This window comes from Bos grunniens, chromosome 23, assembly GCF_055505025.1.
Source record: "Bos grunniens cultivar Pamir isolate PY7600 chromosome 23, Bosgru_T2T1.0, whole genome shotgun sequence".
NCBI classification, from domain to species: Eukaryota; Metazoa; Chordata; class Mammalia; order Artiodactyla; family Bovidae; genus Bos; species Bos grunniens.
In genome coordinates, this window is record NC_141187.1 from 40,569,843 (window position 1) to 40,590,635 (window position 20,793).

Below are 20,793 nucleotides of genomic sequence, written 5' to 3' on the forward strand. Positions count from 1 at the left end.
TAATGCCGCCAAGCTATACACTTAAAAATGTATAGATGAGTTAAGATGATGAACTTAATGCTATGTTTTTTCTTAGTTCTGGCTGCTATAAGAAGATACCATGAACTAGGTGGCTTATAAACATCATGAACCTGTCTTCATAGTTCTGGAGGCTGGGAAGTCAAAAATCAAGGCAGATGGGGTGTCTGGTGAGGATCCACTTACTGTTTCGCTGATGGCCCTCTTCTGTCCGTGTCCTCTCGCGGTGGAAAGGGTAAGGGAGCTCCCTGGGGTCTCTTTTTCAAAGGCAGTAATCCCACTCATGAGGGCTCCCTCTTCAAGACCTAGCCATCTCTCAAACCCCATCTCCTGATACCATCACACTGGGGGTTGGGGGTTCGGTTTTAACATATGAGTGGAAGAGCACAAACATTCAGCCTATAACACATGTATTTTACCATGACAAAAACATTTTCAAGAATATCGTACAAGCTCTGAATATTATTTCAAAAGAGATGTTTTAGAAATATGCCAAGCAGGCAGACATTGATGGAGCAAGTGTATAATTCCTATGTGATTATGTGGTGCCTACACTGAGAAAACAATACTCATATTTCTAAACTATCTCATTGAAATACCCATATATTTACGGTAACCATTACAGCTCTATTTAAATACAAGAATAAGAATCTTTGAGGGGGTAATATTCTATTTTGGCCTTGGATATATTAATACAGATTCAATTTATTCATATTTCTAAGAAACATATTTCCAGAATAATTTTGGCTAAACACATGTTTGAAACGTCCATAAAATTCCTTCAACCATGCATATAGTAAAAAATATGTGAGAAAAACAACAGATAATGCCAATAATAAATTCTTCCAAGTCTATAAAATATATTGATGCTGATTTGAATAGTGCAATCACTCTACATGAATGTTTTAGGCAACTTGGTTTAATTCAGCAAACTTCCATTGAACAGCTGTTTATGCCGGAATACAGTATTAAATAATGAGGCTATAGAGATGAATATAACATGATTCCTACCCTCTAGGATTTTAAATATCCTAGTTGGAAGAAGATGGGGAGTAAGAGGAGAACTGGCATTTCCTAGAAACCTGAATACAATATCTAATGTAATCCTCACAACCTCTCTTCAAGGAGGTTACCCCCATTTCTTCAGATGAGGAAACTGAGACTTACAGATTTAAATAAATCACCCAAAGATAACTATTAGTGAAACATAGATACCTAATTTCAGCTTCACTCCATCTTATTCTGAAGTGTATGCTCTGTCTCTAGTCTTACTGTGATGTATTAGCTTATACCAAGCTTCAGCACACAATAGAGATAGTGTGTTCCTCACTCAGTAATATCCGACTCTTTGTGACCCCATGGACTATAGCTCACCAGGCTCCTCTGTCCATGGAATTCTCCAGGCAAGAATACTGGAGTGGGTTGCCATTCCCTTCTCCAGGGAATGAGCTAGGCATAGGAGTAAATAATTATAACCCATCGCAGATGTACATCTGTATATATAGTACGTTCACTATACGACACTAAAGAGCATCATGCAATGCAGAGAAGCAACACGCAAGGTTGTGATCAACCTTGTTCCTTAGGGCAGGCTCAGAGACACTTACTTTAATAAAGTGATTAATTCTGCAATGCAATGTGAAATTAGATAGGAATTTTACAAGTGACAAGGGAGGAAAGAATATCCAATAACAATGGGGAACATTTGAAATATTTTCTTTGTCCTTTCAGTATCAAAGTCTTGCCTCTGGTAGAAATTATCCTCCTTTTCCTTCTCCTTGTCTGTATCCTTCCTTTCTTTGAAAAACTGGATTAAAACTCTGCAGTGCACAATTCTTCCTCTAATTAAGACATCTTTTCTCATTCGTTCATCCTGCTCTGCAACTCGCCCATAAGAAAGTATCTATTCCATTGCGTTGGCCTTTGCTTATAAATGTTCCCAAATCTTTGCCAGGTGAGGCTGCCAGTTTGACTATCCCTGTTATATAAATAGAAGCTTACACATATGTGCCTTTGAGTATGTTCTTTATTTTTGTAGTATGTTTATACTTGGCATATCTTGATGTGTATCATATATGCTGGGGTATAACATCTTATATCTCTTTTATATCTGCACATTATGTCTGAAGTCATTTTCAGTGCATGAGGGATGCTCAGGAGATATTATTAATTGATTTTAAGTTTTCTCAAAGAACATTCATTTTCATTATCATTATCATTATGCCCACATTGGAAAAGTGTCAGATGTCAATGTCTACTTGATAGAAAGAAACTGACTCATGAATGTTAATATCTTGGTGAAATATTTTTTCATAGCTAACCATTTTCTAGGAAAATGATCTTTTCATGTAATGACTGCATACAGACTCATTCTTCCTCTAGGGAAAAAAAAGGACATTCCTACAACACACATCTCCCAGACCGTGGGTAGTGATGGGGCTAATACAGATGCCCAGAGCTACATCCCCTACCCAGACCTGACATTCTTTTTATCCATCATACTTCAAGCATCAGATCACTAATTCATGTACAGGATAAGACAACTGCCAAATTATTAGACTACAGAGAGAAGCGCCTCAGACACCTGTCACGCTGATGAAAGCAGCACCGTCCTCTGACCTTTGCTGGTTCAAGGTCGATAACGAGCCAAGTCAGGCAGCGCGTGCCGACTCCATTAATGTGCGCTGCGTGCACACTCAGGAGCGCCGCGTCTCCTGTCAATTAGTGTGGGGAAACCAGGGACTGCTGATTACCGGAGATGTGGCACAGCGAGCCGCGGTTACCTCTACTTCTGTACCCTGCTGCATTTTAATTAGCCCTGGTCCCTCGACAACTTCTTCAGTGCTTCGTTATTGCCATCTTCAAGGAACTCAAGTAAGGCTTTTTATATTTCATGTCGCTAATTGGAAAAAATGTTGAACATCCTAGTAGTGGGGCTTGATGAGGCGCTTCTTAGAACAATACAGTCTTGACTTGCTCGGAGAGTCTGTCGCGGGACCAGGGAGGGAACCACAGGAAGAGATGGACAGCTTCCAGTAGGGAAGCCGCGGGGATGCAGCTAGGAAAGAGACAAAGTAAACGTGATGTGGCTCCACGGACAGGCGTGTCCACGGAGGGGTCTGTCTGTACTCTTACAAAGAAAAAGGCTATAAGCAAGCAGGCTTTGAATCCCCAAATCAAGAAATTTTAAAAGAGGAATTAAAACATCTGGAAAGGGAGAAGTCTTCAGATTTCTCATACTGCTCTCTTATAATAAGAAACGACCTAAATCTTGACAAAATCATTCTATCCAGATACATTTAGCAGGGAAGTTTAAAATGTGAAAGTCAGCAGAATTTGTTCTTATAAACCAACACCATGGTTCTTCGGGAACAGTGGTTCTTAAACTCAAGTGAGCATCAAACCACCCAGACGGCTTTGAAAAATAGACTCCTGGGTTCACACCCCACCTTCTTCAAGTCTCTGACTCAGTAGCTCAAGGGTCCACTCGGGGATCTGCGTTGCTAACAAGTTCCCAGGCGCTACAGATGCTGCTCATGGGAAGCAGAGGACCACACTTCAAGGATCTCTCTCCTAGAGACAGCTAACCAAAGTGCAGTTTGCATGCCTGAAAGACACGGGCCCTTGCCTTTTAAAACAAAGAAAATCTTACATGTGATCACCTAAGTCACTGAAACATCAGCATGAACTTTATTTTTTTAATTAATTTATTTATTATAATTGGAGACATTACAATATTGTAGTGGTTTTTGCCATACATGTGTCTCCCTGGCCCGAACCTCTCTCCCACCTCCCTCCCCATTCCATCCCTCTGGGTTGTCCCAGTGCACTGGCTTTGAGTGCCCTGTTTCATACATTGAACTTGGACTGGTCATCTGTTTCACATATTTCACATATGGTAATATACATGTTTCAGTGCTATTCTCTCAAATCATCCCACCCTCGCCTTCTCCCACAGAGTCCAAACTTTATATGCACTAACATCATTATTTTATTTAATCATATTAACAAATATTTGGAGGGTGGGGTATGTTGTGTGAAGTTCTTTAGCGCAAGAATGTTCCTAAGGAGTTCCTTGCAAAGTAAAAAGGGCCTCTCTTTGGAAATAATGCCTCCTTCATGACACCTTCTTACTCTGTCTTTATTCATATAGGATTTATCATAACTAACCACAGACCAAGCTATAGGAACAGTGACCTGGGAAGTATCTGAAGTAGTTGAATACATGTGTGCCATTATTGTCGAAGATTAGTTCGGTATTCTATTTCGGGACTTAATCTAAAAAGTATTCCAAACACATAATCATTATTACTATGGAGCAACATGTTTTAATATATGTAGACTTCAGTTCCATATCTACAAGATATGGAAACTCACTTAGCAATCTTGGCTCTTTCTAGCATTCAGAGTTCATGAGAGGGCTCCCCCTTCTCTACTTGAGTCAACATGTTTAGTGCCTGGTGGGGTGTTCAGATTAAAGATGAACTTTTAAAATTCTGGGCTCAGTCTCTTTAGCAAGTGTTTTCTTTAATTTGGATCAGCGCCAAATTGAAAATACCTCTTCAGTTGCATCTCCTCAGTGTTCCTGGAGGCAGAACCTCAAAACCGCACTTCACATTCCAAAACATCTACCAACCCAGATGCCCCTGGAATAAGTAATGCATAAAAAGGTAACATCTATACCACAGGAAGATTTCATCTTTTGAGAAATTATTCCTAGGGCAGAAATTGTCTGTCCGTTGACATCCTTGAGAAGAGTACTGGGAGAGCGTTACTTTTGAATTCAGCTGAGAAATTACTTGAAATTCATACATATTTCCTCCATCTACTTTATTTTAATGAAATATTAGAATGTCCAATGCGACTGATTTAATAGCCTAAAATTCTGAAACTAGTGAATTCTGAATTCCCTCTACAACATCAAATTTATTGAGAGCTTCCAGTCAATTTCAAAGTTCATGCCGATTACATAAGATAGACTAGTACATAGTCTGTGTCCTTCAACACGTCGGGCACAGCTCAAGGTTTCAGAAACTGAAAGTCTAACCGTGACACTTTCTTCTCCCTTCTGTCCTCAGGATTTCTGCCTTTGAATGGATTGCTCAGGCGCCACTCTTTTTTTTTTTTTTTCCAGAGAGTTCGTGTAGTCCTTATTTTGCCTCTCATGGCTTTAGATAATAAAGTTAAAATTGACTTTCTCTCCACCCCAGCACACCTCAAAAACCACTAAGCTTGCATGTAGAAAATTCCCTTCATTTATCCAAACCTCTGATCGGGGCAGAGTGGGACTTTCAGGTGCCACAGACGTGCAGTCAGGAAGGTGAGGAAGAGGAAAAGCTCACACCCTTTCTTTTCGACATTAACCTTCCGCTGACATAGGGAACATATATAAAGTCTGCAAGGATATAATCAAAATACCAGTATTTTTAGAGGAGTAAAGCAATAGAGTGTGGGAACAGAGATGATTGCAGTAATAGAGAAAAATAAAGATGACTTATAAAATTTTTAAATGAAAGTGTAAAATTCTTGACTGCTGGAGTCACATGTCTTCCACAGGGATCCCAGAAATGAGATGTCTTATGCATTTCATGTCTTATACACTCAAAATCTCACAGCTCAAGTTTTCATTTTCATTGTATATTTTGGTAGATTTTGAGATTGTTTTCTTCAAGAGGTCAGAGTAAGACTCTATATACTCCTGACATAAACCTAGAGAAGACTAACTTCACAGATCAAACCACTGAGACTACATGCCCACACATAGGCAATACTGAAAGAAGTTTATAAACCAAAAGGTTTCTGTTTTGTTTTGTTTACCATCTACTTTCATTGACATGCTTCCCGGAAGAGAGTTGTAAAGAAGGGGGAAAGAGAGGAAAAAGAGGGGTGAGTTGGGGGCTGGGTGTGTGTGTACGTGTGTGTGTGTGTATATGTGTGACTGTGTGTGTATATGTGTGCACACAGATGTATGTGTGTGTAGGATCAGACTGCCCTCTGGTGGACATAACTTATTTCTTTATTCTTTTAAAATACAACAAAGGAGAAAAGCAGCAAGAAAGGGAAATTAGAAAATGAAAAGGGGAAAGAATATAGAAAAACAAAGTAAAAAAGAAGAAAATAACAGCTTAAAATATAAAATTTAGAATGAATAGGTTTCATAAAATCTGGTTTATTACGTGGAGCTGAAGCTTATTAAAATGAGCTGAAGTCGTACTGACAATTGCCAATATCACACACACATTCATCCCACTGCCAAATTTGGGAATGTGTGTCGTCCATAGTCAAAAGAAGCTCACAGCACCATAGTCATGCCTCTGACCCTACAATGACCCAAAATAAGACCAACCAGAGCTACTGTCTCTCTGCCCAGGAGTAGACCTGGAACTGTCACTGCCCACCAGATTGCAAGGGATTCAGGAGCCCAGAAGACCAGCCCTGAAACCCAGCCTCTAAGCTCCTCTCATTAGCCTGCACCAGTGAAGGGCTCAGTGCTTCCTGGCCCTGATAATCTCTCGCTCCTCACCACTGAAGCAAGCACAGTGGTCTCTAACCTTGCGGAATTTGCAAACAATCACCTTCTGCTTGCAACACTGTAAGCTTCCTTAAATATTTAGCCAAAGGGCTATTTTGAAAATGGGCAAAATTAATTAGGTTCATTGAAAGCCATTAAGATGTCCTAGGGCGTGCAACCAAACTGAAGCTAAGCGGTAAAGAAAGGAAACGCATGCACAGCCAGCTGTGACAAATCACACACACAGGTGGGACAGAAGGAAAAGCAAAGCGAAGACAGGAATTCTTTTTTATACACGGATCTCTTCCTTCTATCCCAGAAAGGGCAACCAGAGAGTCACATGACCATCCCTCCCTGCCTACAGGTAAGAAGAGGATGTGACCACATGTGTTTCCTCCTTGTCTCTTCTCACAGGTGAACCTGGGGTCATTCTTGGCTGAGCTCCTGTTCACAAGACTGAAGGGAAATTCAAAGGCAATTAGGTTCGAGTGGACAAATAGTCATCCGGAGTGAGTGACTGACCTTTGGTTTTAATGCTTGGATATTGTGTTTCTTTGAAACACTGAACACCCTGCCTACTTTGATATATTCTAATTAGGTGCCAGTCTAAAGGTGCTGATAATTTAAATGCATTTTGTTTCTGAAGTATTCAAATTTCTAGGGAACCAGGTCCTTGTCATCTCTTGGTTTGCACAAGTCACATAATATTTTATAATATTAATCTCTTTTTATTTCTCCTCTCCTCCGCCTCCTCTCTCTCTCAGTTTATTCACTATTATCATGCCTTTCCTTATTGAGAAATGAAACCTAATTATCTTCACTAAGAACAAGAGGGCGGCAGACACTGAGATGGTTAGATGGCATCACCGACTCAAGGGACATGATTCTGGGCAAAGCCTGGGAGATTGTGAAGGACAGGGAAGCCTGGCATGCTGCAGTCCATAGGGTCACAGAGTCAGATACGACTTAGCGACTGAACTACAAGAACCTTCACCTTGCACAAGCATGAGAAAATGAGCTTACCACTATGCCAGTAGCGTCCCATGATAAGGCAAGGACATCTCGACATCTCGACAAGATGTCCTCTTGGTGAGAAGGATACATTACAGGCAGGAATCAGACAGTATGAAAGGTAGTTCCACAATGGTGGAGCAGAAATTCTAAATATCATTAACAAAAAAATCTCCAAAATTTAGTATGATAAAGGTTTAATATCATAGTGAAATTCATTTCCCATATTTTAAAAAAAATTTAATTTGGATGATTACTGTTGCTTGGTGGAGAGACATTGTTTACTGCAGAAGTGTTTACACTGGTAGGTAAGTCACCAACTTAAAAACCAGACAAAAATTTTTTAATGTTTTCTTTTGAGAAACTGTGAATTTATCAAAACCAAAAATGTGGGGTTTTTTTTCTCACTAAGCTGAAAAGGTCAGTTTTATCAAATATCTAAATCAACTCGTGGTTGTAAATTGGACATTAGGATAAGTATTATTTTAGAATATAAAGACAATACATTTAACCTTATATCTACCTTGTAGCAATATTGGGTGTTCATAAACAATAACATTAATTTTTGACATTTATTATTTTGCGTAACACAGTACCTCTCTAAACAATCCAGGTTGCTAATGCCAAAATGATCTATTATAAATTGCAAACAATTTAGTTTATAAACTTTGTGCTTTTAGCAATTTTAGAAAATCAAAAACGATCTCAATTTTTGAAAATTACACCCCATTTAACATAATTCTAAAAAATGAAGCTTCCATCAATCAAGGTAGTTAGAAGAACACTTCCGTAACTAGATTAATTCATGCGATTATCATTTATAAGATTAATTTTACTTGAGGCTCATAATTATTTCCTTAGTACTAATTACTAGCTTAGGCCCACAGCTATTGACTCAAAGTTTCTTATTCATTCAGAAAATATTTACTGACTACTGGGTGGTAGCAATACATTATTTTACTTCTAACTGATGTTTTTCAAATGCTGACAGTAGAGAAGAGACAGACAAGTATTTGATACAGTTTTATAAAGGTCTTCACAATCCATTGCAGTAGCACAATAAAGGGCTACCTAATCAAACACAGAAAAATCAGGAAGACTTCCTAGAAGAGAAGAAATCAGAGTGAAGTTTTTAATAATAATAGCAATAACAGCATTTATTGTAAATGTTTCAGTTTTTCAGTTAACACTCACAGCGGCCCTATGATAGATGCAATATTATTATCCCATTTTTCAAATAAGAAAGTGGGGGCAATAAGGGTTAAGCTACTTAATAAAGGCAGTATAGAGAGAAAGTAGATAATTCTGGATAAAAATATAGACTATCCTGAATCTGTAGCCCATTCTTAACCACCCACTATGATGAACTCTTTCCTATTTCAAGCAGAGGGAAGAAGGGTTCAAAGGTCCTGAGGTATAAAAAAAGACTAAGCGTTCAGAGACTTGCAAGCAGATTAATACAATTAAAGCACAGAATATAAGATGGGTGTTAGTGCCCAAAACCAATCTGAATATATCAATAAGAATTACAGACCTTGCTGGTTATAATGCTAATTCAAGCAATTGTACTAGTCAGGAAATACTAGTCTGAGCTACAGTAACAATACAGCTCTGAAATCTCAGTGGCTTCAAACAACAAATGTTTCTTTCTTTCTCCTGTGACAAGTCCAGTATGGGAAGCTCTGCTTATCACAGCAACTCAGGGACCAAGGAGAATCTGGGCTCCCTCTGAACTCTTGGCTTCGAGGATAGTTCTGGAAGGAATGGGGAAATTGCAAAGTCAAGCCCCAGCTATTACTAATAAATGCCTTGACCCAGATGGGATGTATATCGCTTTTATTTACTTTGCACTGTCCAACACTAATTACATGATCACATCTAACTTCAACAGAGTAAGAAGGACACTCCCCCTTGTACTCAGAAGTTGAGCAGAACCGGATATTGGCAATTATGAGCAATGCACACCATCATGACTTTTTTCCCCCAGGATTGAGAGAGAATAACATGCAACATATAAAAATCTGATTTTAAGTTAGACATAGTGAGGTTAGAATTCTAACTCCACAACTTGTTAGCTTATTCTAATTAGGTACTTAACCCTCAAAATTGAAGTTCTTTTTTTTAATTTATTTATTTTTAATTGGGGGGTTCAGTTCAGTTCAGTTCAGTCGCTCAGTCGTGTTGGACTCTTTGCGACCCCATGAATCGCAGCACGCCAGGCCTCCCTGTCCATCACCAACTCCTAGAGTTCACTCAAACTCACGTCCATCAAGTCGGTGATGCCATCCAGCCATCTCATCCTCTGTCATCCCCTTCTCCTCCTGCCCCCAATCCCTCCCAGCATCAGAGTCTTGTCCAGTGAGTCAACTCTTTGCATGAGGTGGCCAAAGTACTGGAGTTTCAGCTTTAGCATCATTCCTTCCAAAGAACACCCAGGACTGAGCTCCTTCAGAATGGACTGGTTGGATCTCCTTGCAATCCAAAGGACCCTCAAGAGTCTTCTCCAACACCACAGTTCAAAAGCATCAATTCTTCAGTGCTCAGCTTTCTGCACAGTCCAACTCTCACATCCATACATGACTACTGGAAAAACCATAGCCTTGACTAGACGGACCTGTGTTGGCAAAGTAATGTCTCAGCTTTTGAATATGCTATCTATGTTGGTCACAACTTTCCTTCCAAGGAGTAAGCGTCTTTTAATTTCATGGCTGCAATCACTATCTGAGGTGATTTTGGAGCCCAGAAAAATAAAGTCTGACACTGTTTCCACTGTTTCCCCATCTATTTCCCATGAAGTGATGGGACCAGATGCCATGATCTTCATTTTCTGAATGTTGAGCTTTAAGCCAACTTTTTCACTCTCCTCTTTCACTTTCATCAAGAGGCTTTTGAGTTCCTCTTCACTTTCTGCCATAAGGGTGGTGTAATTGCTTTACAATGTTGTGTTGGTTTCTGCCATACATCAACATGAAACAGCCATAGTTATACATACGTCTCCTCCCTCTTGACACAGAGCACTGGGTAGAGCTCCCTGCATCATACATAAAATTCCCACTGGCTATCTATTTTACATATGGTAATGCAGCTGCTTTATATTAAATATAGAACATTACCCTTCCAAGATTGTTGTGAAGTTTAAATGAGATCATGTATAAAAAGCATAATGTATGTGCTCCATTCAGTCAGTTCAGCCTCTCAGTCATGTCTGATTCTTTGTGACCCCATAGACTGCAGCACGCCAGACTTCCCTGTCCATCACCAACTCCTGGAGTTCACTCAAACCCATCTCCATTGAGTCGGTGATGCCATCCAACCATCTCATCCTCTGTCATCCCCTTCTCCTCCTGCCCTCAATCTTTCCCAGCATCAAGGTCTTTTCCAATGAGTCAATTCTTCACATCAGGTGGCCAAAGCATTGGCATTTCAGCTTCAATATCAGTCCTTCCAATGAATATTCAGGACTGATTTCCTTTAGGATGGACTGTTTGGATCTCCTTGCAGTCCAAGGGACTCTCAAGAGTCTAATCCAACACCACAATTCAAAAGCATCAATTCCTCGGCACTCAGCTTTCTTTATAGTCCAACTCTCACATCCATACATGATTACTAGCAAAACCATAGCCTTGACTATTCGGACCTTTGTTGGCAAAGTAATGTCTCTGCTTTCTAATATGCTGTCTAGATTGGTCATAGCTTTTCTTCCAAGGAGGAAGCGTCTTTTAACTTCATGACTGAAGTCACCATCTGCAGTGATTTTGGAGCCCAAAAAATAAAAGTCTGACACTGTTTCCCCATCTATTTGCCAGGACGTGATGGGACCGGATGCCATGATCTTTGTTTTCTGAATGTTGAATTTTAAGCCAACTTTTTCACTCTCCTCTTTCAGTTTAATTAAGAGGCTCTTTAGATCTTCACTTTCTGCCATAAGGGTGGTACCATCTGCATATCTGAGGTTATTGATATTTCTCCCAGCAATCTAGATTCCAGCTTGTGCTTCATCCAGCCCAGTGTTTCTCATGATGTACTCTGCATAGAAGTTAAATAAGGAGGGTGACAATATACATCCTGACATACTCCTTTTCCTATTTATAACCAGTCTGTTGTTCCATGTCCAGTTCTAACTGTTGCTTCCTGACCTGCATACGTATCTCTCAAGAAGCAGATCAGGTGGTCTGGTATTCCCATATCTTTCAGAATTTTCCACAATTTGTTGTGATCCACCCAGTCAAAAGCTTTGGCATAGTCAATAAAGCAGAAATAGATATTTTTCTGGAACTCTCTTGCTTTTTCAATGATCCAGCAGATGTTGGCAATTTGATCTCTGGTTCCTCTGCCTTTTCTAAAACCAGCTTGAACATCTAGAAGTTCACTATTCACATATTTTTGAAGCCTGGCTTGGAGTATTTTGAGCATTACTTTACTAGCGTGTGAGATGAGTGCAATTGTGCGGTAGTTTAATGTATGTGCCTAAGGCATAGTAAAAAATAAATAAATAAATGGTGGTTTCATTTTGAATTGGCTAAGAATTTGTCACTCAGGAAGCAAACTTCTTGAAAAGCACTATAGGAAAATAATTGATTAGACTGGTTACCTTAGGTTATACAATGAAATATTCAGTGAAGCTACAGGAAATTCAAATGTATATGCTACAAACAAGAGATACTCTACTTTGGTCCTCCCTCATATTTTTTTTTAATTTATTTATCTTTAATTGAAGGATAATTGCTTTACAATATTGTGTTGGTTTCTGCCATCCATCAACATGAATCAGCCATAGGTATATATATGTCCCCTAGCTCTTGAACCTCCCTGCCACCTCCCACTGCTTCCAACCCCTCAAGGTTGTTACAGAGACCTGGTTTAGATTCCCTGAGTCATACAGCAAATTTCCATTGGTTTTTCTTATTGCTGTACAACAAACCACCATGAAGTTGGTGGCTTGAAACAATTCCCATGCATCAGCTTACAGAAGTCCAGACCAGGTGCTCCTGGGTTCTCTGGCTCCTCGCCAGACTGAAATCAAGGTATCATCCAATCTGTGCTCTGTAGTGGAGCTTGTGGCCTTCCCCAGTCTTCCGCAGTTACTGAAGAGTTCAGTTCCTTCTGGCTATGAGATGGAGGTCCCTGACCCTTGCTGTCTGTCCGTCAAGAGCTGTCCTCAGCTCCTAGAGGCTTTCCAGAGTTCCTCACCACATGGCCCACCAAGGTAGTTTAAGACACAAACATGTGCTTTCTTCCAGATCACTGGAAACTCTTCTCTCTGACTTCTTCCTCTGCTATTAACCAGAGAAAACTCTGTGCTTCTGAAAGGATCACCTGATGTTCATGCCCACTCCAGATTAATTTTCCCTTTTATAATATAACGTAACATAATCATTGGAGTGATACTCATCATATCCAGCGGCCCCACCTACACTCAATGGAAGAGGATTCTACAAAGATAAAGAAGGTCTTTGGTAATCACCCTAGAATCCTGCCTACCACATCCCTCATGGTTCTTAGAGGTTGAGCACAGCAGTGTCTTTAAATACAAATAGTGGTTCATGGAGGTAACGCATAGACACACCTATGGCATAGAACACACAACGCCAAGTGCCACCTAACCTCTGATGACAAATATGGTATGTACTATACTTACTGCCAACTAGCCTAGAATTCCTGAGACTTGTTTACTTGGAAACCCATTCCCAAGTAAATCTTCACATATTTGTTGTAAGGCAATTTTCCATGTGCCTTGGATTTCTGCACATCTTGCAAGCAGAGGTACACACCACTGTTTTTTCTAGACTATCTTTTAAAAGATATTTGTAGATCAAGGCAACCTTTGAAGATGGAGATAGTGCCTCTCTCAAGAGCAAAGAACATGTTTGTTCACTAACCTATATGGAAAAGGTATCTCCTTCCAAAGAAACAGGCATGCATGCACACTGCCCACCATAAAAGATTCAGATTCCATGAGTCAAGAGTTCTCTCCTGAAACACAGCACACTCTGTTCAATCCATCCATCTGGAGTTCAATCCATCCATCCATGGAGCTTTCATCCCCATGGAATATGGAGACAAAGGGAAACTGACCAGTCCAGCTACTGTGACTTCTTCATCTCTGACCTAATATACTCATGTCTTCTGGCAGCATCCATGAAATTGTGGCAAGCTAACATATTATTGTGCAAGTGGAGTAAAATCTTGGACCTTTCATAGTTTTTGACAATATTCAATGTTTTGGAAGAGAGGATATGTTAGTTAGGCATCTGTAGAGAAAGGATGGGGTTAAACCAAAGTGTGCTTTGTTTTAAAGAAACACAAGATGTTCCCAAAAAGTCATAGTACATTTCAGCCAACAAGATACCACAGTGCAGACAAATAACCAAACACCCCAAGTGATGGACCCATTGAGTCCTCTAACAGGTATAAGTAATGGACAGTGGGAAAAAATTGCTTTTAGAAGTAAAAAAATTACAGCATTTATTTGTAAAGAATTATACACACATATTTTCCCCCTTAGGTGATAAGCATTCTGGCAGAATGCACTTAAAATTACATAGATTGATTTAAAAACTAAAAAAAACAGTTTCCATATGATCCAGCAATTCCACTCCTAAGCATATATCCCCAGAGAAGGCAATGGCAACCCACTCCGGTACTCTTGCCTGGAAAATCCCATGGACGGAGGGGCCTGGTAGGCTGCAATCCGTGGGGTCGCTAGGAGTTGGACACGACTGAGCGACTTCACTTTCACTTTTCACTTTCATGCATTGGAGAAGGAAATGGCAATCCATTCCAGTGTTCTTGCTTGGAGAATCCCAGGGACGGAGAGCCTGGTGGGCTGCCATCTATGGAGTCGGATACGACTGAAGCGACTTAGCAGTAGCAGCAAGCATATATCCAGAAAAGATGAAAATTCCAATTTGAAGAGATACATTTTCATAGCAGCACTATTCACAATAGCCAACACATGGAAACAGCTTAAATGCCCAACAACAGATGAATGGATAAAGAAAATATGATATACACACACACACATATACACATGCACACATACACACACAATGGAATACTACTCATAAAAAAAAGAAAGAAAGAATGTCATTTGTAGAATCATGGATGGACCTAGAGATTGTCCTACTAAGTGAAGTAAGACAGGCAGAGAGGTGCCACTTAAATGTGGAATCTAAAAAATAATAAAAACCAATTTATTTACAAAACATAAACAGACTCACAGACATAAAAAAACAAACTTATAGTTACCAAAGGGGAAGGGGAGTGAGGATAAATTAGAAGTATGGGGTTAATAGAAATATACCACTATATATAAAATTGATAAACAAAAAGGATTTACTATATAGCATATGGAACTATACTCAATATTCTGTAATAACCTATGGTGGAAAAGAAACTGAAACTGTATACCTGAAACTAAGTCAATATTGTAAATCAACTATAGTTAAATTTTTTTAAATACTTTTAAAATTATCTAGATTGAAAGATAACTTGAATAATTTAGATTTAGATCATCTGGTTTTATTTATTAAGGAGGGAAATCACATGAATTTTACATGAATATATTCAATGTATGCTTACTTTTCTTCAGTACTACTAATAGAAATAATATTATCTTTATTTGCATAAAATAACTTTTAAATATATCTTTGTTTAATGTCTGCATATAATTGATTTGTAATCTACAAATGTAATTCCAACATTTGTAGACTACAGATCTTACTTTTAGAAAATGTTCCACTTCAATCATAAAAGAAACCATTCCACTATGACCAGAGTTAACAGATTACATGAGGCAGATAAATTAGTTTTTCCATTGTTGTTGTTTTTAGTCACTAAGTCCTGTCTGACTCTTTTGTGACCCCATGGACTGTAGCCCACCAGACTCCTCTGTCTATGGGATTTCCAATGCAATAATATTGGAGTGGGTTGCCATTTTCTTCTCCAGGGAATCTTCCCAACCCAGGGATCAAACCCAGATTCTTTACCATTGAGCCACCAGGGAAGCCCAATTTTTCCACGGGAGTTTTTAAAAACAAATGAAAAATTCTTATGAGTTTTGTTGTTGTTGTTCAGTTGTTCAGTAGCTCAGTTATGTCCAACTCTTTGCAATCCCATGGACTGCAGCACGTCAGTCTTCACTGTCCTTCACCATCTCCCAGAGTTTGCTCAAACTCATGTCCATTAATCCAGTGATGCCATCCATCCATCTCATCCTCTGTCATCCCCTTCTCCTGCCTTCAGTTTTTCCCAGCATAATGAATCGGCTCTTTGCATCAGGTGGCCAAAGTATTAGCGCTTTAGCTTCAGCATCAGTCCTTCCAATCTTATGAGTTTAATTTCTGACAAAACGTTCTCCCTGCCCCTATCCATTAGTTCTACTACTGAATATTGAAATACACACACACACACACACACACAGCCACCTAGAATTCTCGTATGGAAAAGGAAGTTTTTTTAAAAAGCAAGGATGCCTTTGGGAGTTCAAAAAAATTCTCACATCTAGACTTATGCTGACGTGTATTTAATATATCTAGCACATTTATTTCTCATTGTCTAGCATCAAATCCGGAGAAGGCAATGGCACCCCACTCCAATACTCTTGCCTGGAAAATCCCATGGATGGAGGAGCCTGGTAGGCTGCAGTCCATGGGGTTGCGAAGAGTCAGACATGACTGAGCGACTTCACTTTCACTTTTCACTTTCATGCATTGGAGTAGGAAATGGCAACCCACTCCAGTGTTCTTGCCTGGAGAATCCCAGGGACGGGGGAGCCTGGTGGGCTGCCGTCTATGGGGTCGCACAGAGTCGGACACAACTGAAGTGACATAGCAGCTTAGCAGCAGCATCAAATCAATATTTTCAATGGTACAAGAAATGTCCTGGCCTGTGGTTTTAAAGGCTTCAGTATCTAGAATCAGGAAGGCTACAGGACACACTCCACCCCAGAATCTTTCGTCCAGCACAATTCGTTAGCTCATCACTTTTTAAAGTTTTAATTTCAGTTATTTGATTTGATGCAGCATCAAATCTTTGATTATGTTTTGCTTGGGTGTGGGATATCTACCGGTTTGAGAGTCAATATAAGTTTCTATTTCAGTTGATCCAAGTTAAAATGATAAAACCCTTTTCCACAGAGGGCGTTCACTTACCATCGGACTTGGCTGCATCGCAAACTAAAAATCATTAAGCTTGATTCAAAATTAAATCAGAAGTCAAATGAAAATATTTCCTGCATATAAGAACATTCATGGGTCATAGTTTACAAAGAGTTCATTTTGAAGGGAGAGTAAGGACTGAGTCATAATTTCTTAGATTAGAGCTTTCTATTTTATTCTGTTACTCAGCTTTTCTTTTGGGAACTGATTCCATCAGACATCAGTCATACTCACAATGGTATCTTTTCTATGTCATGGAGGCCAGGAGATATGTGTCATTCTTTGCCCTTCTATTTATTTGAGAAGACAGACATGATACAAAAAAATCAGAAATCAGATTTAAGAAGGTTAAGAGAATGGCATGGTATTAATATATGTCATTCTTAAAGTCTCAGCTTTGAAAATTTATTATATAAATTAGGTTCTGGAACTTGGAATGCTAGTATTAATCCAGTTTTGGGAATGTAAAATTATAGGTTGGTATGGCTAGATAGAGATATAAACAGCCATATTTACATCCATGTTGAATGTATCATGTTGAACTTGTTGAAATTTTTGAAAATATAGAAAAATGTTAAAAAAAAATACACACATTGAAGTCATCCAGTATCATGCCGCCAATAATAGCCCCTATTAATATTTTGGAGCAATTTCTTCTAATATTTTTTAGTATACAAACATATATATATATTAGAAACTGAAATGCTAACTTTTAAAACAGGTTTGAACCATTTTCCTGGGACATTAATATGTTCCAAGAATGTAGGTGTTAGATATGGAAAGTACAGTAAAGTCAGGGTGGCCTCCAGAAGGAACAAGAATGAGGCTTGGAATGAAGTTTATTACAAGCATACCTCATTTTATTGCACTTCACAGATACCGTTTTTTTACAGTTGAAAATCTGTAGCAACCCTGTATCCAGCAAGTTTATCAGCTTCATTTTTCCAACAGCATTTGCTCACTTGCTTTTTCTGTGACACATTGATAATACTTGTAGTATTTCAAACTTTTTGACTATTACTATATATTTGTTATAAATATAAAACTTTAGCAGGGGAAGAGTTGTTTCTTATGAATGAGCAAAGCAAATAGTTTAAAATGAATTTATTCCTGGTAAAGAGGCTGTGAAGACTGTTGAGATGATAACAAAGGATTTAGAATATTACATAAACTTAGTTGATAGAGCAATGGCAGAATTTGAGATGACTGATTGCCATTTTGGAAGTTCTACTCTAGGTAAAAGGCTATCAAACAACTTCGCACATCACAGAGAAATCGTGAAAGGTCATGTCAATTGATGCAGCAAACTTTTGTCTTATTTTAAGAAATAAAATTTAAAATAAAAGTTCATAGCCACCTCCAGTCTCCAGTAACCACCATCCTGATCGGTCAGCAGCCATTAATATCAAGGTAAGACCTTCCAGCAGCATAAAAGACTACAGCTTGCTAAAGGCTCAGGTGACGGTTGCATTTTTTAGTAACAAAGTATTTTTTAATTAAGGTATGTACATTGTTCTTTTAGACATAGTGCTATTGCATACTTAATAGACTACAGTATAGTGTAAACATAACTTCTGTATGCATTGGAAAACCAGAAAATTCATGTGACTCCCTTCACTGTGATATTTGCCTTATTGTGGTGGTCTGAACCAAACCCACAGTATTTCTGAGGTGTGCTTTATGTTCACAGGTCTCAGAGAGGTGTTCACTATGTGCCATGCAGAACCACCAAAGAAGCACCAGAGTGGTCAGCAGGCACTGGCCGGAAGTGAGCGGGAGGTCTTGGCCAGAGACTTTTTTGGGATTTCTACAGAAAAAGGCAAGGCAGGGCAGGGTAAACAGCTTAGGACTGACTAGTGTGAATCCTTCTGACGAGCTTTGGGACACAGAGGGGTCTTTCTTTAGTTTCCTGGTTCCTGGCGCTGGGCTGATTTAGAGCAGGAGGAATATTGGCTTGGTGTGTGACACACTGATAAGGAAGTATGTGGGGGACGTGAGCCTGCAATGTGTTGGTCTGTGTATGGAAGACATGCTCCTGGCCAAGTCCTTTGTTGTCTCCAAGAACTGGCTCTTAGATCACCCGGGGATGGGCAGTCTCGCCCCTGTCAGCAAGGCGACAAATTCCAGAGCATCGAGAATACAAAATAAGAAAGTGTAGCTAATATAACTGGCCTGTGACAGATGGATGTGAAATGGACAAACATAGAATTTGAGAAAATATAGAACAAAAGGTATGATCTCTTCGTGACTGCCTAGTAATTCAACACAGAAACATCCCACAAGTCACATGGTAATTCTGCTACTATTAGATTTTTTAAATACTTGTTTGGCATTTCAAATAATTTCACAATGAATGGATAGAGAAGAAAAAGACAAAAAAAGAAAGAGACAAGTTCATTTATTTAAAACATAAATACATATAAATGTATATCATATATAATTACATATTATGCAATATATAGTATGTATATAAGGTAATCATACATATGATCGTATCATTATTACGTTAGCATTATAATATATATACAATATTTTTGTGCTTTTGCCTATATAAGGAAACTGGAAAAATAAGTTAGACTTCTAATCACTGACTTCTAAAAATGTCTACATCTTATGAAACACTTTGTTTAATTTCCAAATGTCTGCCTTTGAGGCAATAATGAGTCTCATAGCAAATTTGGCGGTATGAGGAACTATAGTTCACTTTTACAGAGTTAAACTCTTTTTTACTGTAGTATAATTGGCATACAATATTGCATTAGGTTCTGGTGTACAACACAACTATTCAACACTTGTAGACATTTCAAAATGATCATCTACACAAAGTTGAAGACATTTCTTCTCGTGATGAAAGCAACTTTCAAATTTGCAAGGTAAAGAATGTGCCTGCAATGCAAAAGACCCAGGTTCAGTCCCTGGGTCAGGAAGATCCCCTGGAGGAGGAAATGGCAACCCACTCCAGTATTCTTGCCTGGAGAATTCCATGGACAGAGGAGCCTAGCAGTCTATAGAGTCCATGGGGTTGCAAAGAGTCAGATATGACTGAGCAACTAACACAACACAATACATTATTGACTATGGTCACCATGCTATACATTAGATCCTCATGACTTATTTAGTTTATAATTGGAAGTTTTTACCTTTTTTCCCCTTTAGTTATTTCTCCCACTTCCCAGTGACCCCCTTCTGGCAACCACCAATCCATTTTCTGTATACAGGATGGTGTTATTTTCCTTCTGGCTAGGTTTTGTGGATTGCATTTGTTCTTATTGATCCATATACCTTTTGGAGAGTGCATGGAGAAATTCAAAGTCAGTAATAGCCATTTTCTCAAGCTACCAGGAAATCTCTGCCTTTGTTTTTAACTGAAAAGTTTTGTCCCTTTGATCCAAAATTTTAGTATTTAACATTTAACTGATATTTCCTCAGCATTGGAAAAGACCCTGATGCTGGGGAAGATTGAAGGTGGGAGGAGAAGGGGACGACAGAGGATGAGATGGTTGGATGGCATCACCAAGTCAATGGATATGAGTTTGAGCGAACTCCAGGAGCTGGTGATGGACAGGGAAGCCTGGTGTGCTGCAGTCCATGGGGTCACAAAGAGTGGGACACAACTGAGCGACTGAACTGAACTGACTAATGTGACTATCTTACAAGTTTCTTGTTTCTCCCATCACTTTTCCTTTCCTTGGATGCCAAATGTAATCTCCAACATTAAAGCTATCCTAGACTCAAAGAACTCATAAATTACCCAGTTCAGCCTAAACTTACAGCAGAAATCTCTTCTATAACTGATCCAAAACCATACAAACAAACCAACCTGAAAATGACTATTCAGATGCTGCTTTCTTATTTTCAAGACAACACAGCCAGTATTTAGAAACTTACATATATTTGGTGTTTTGACTTGGAATAAGTGAAAAAATATACTCCTAGGAACCAGTGAGCAGAAGCCCATTGGCCTCATTTCAACTTATAGTATGGATACCCAGGCATACTTGTGTATGCCAGAGAACAAAAGATAGTGCAGAATAAACACAAATGCTCTTTCCTGAAGATATGAAGGGAAGGGGAAAAAGTACCATTTTATATTAC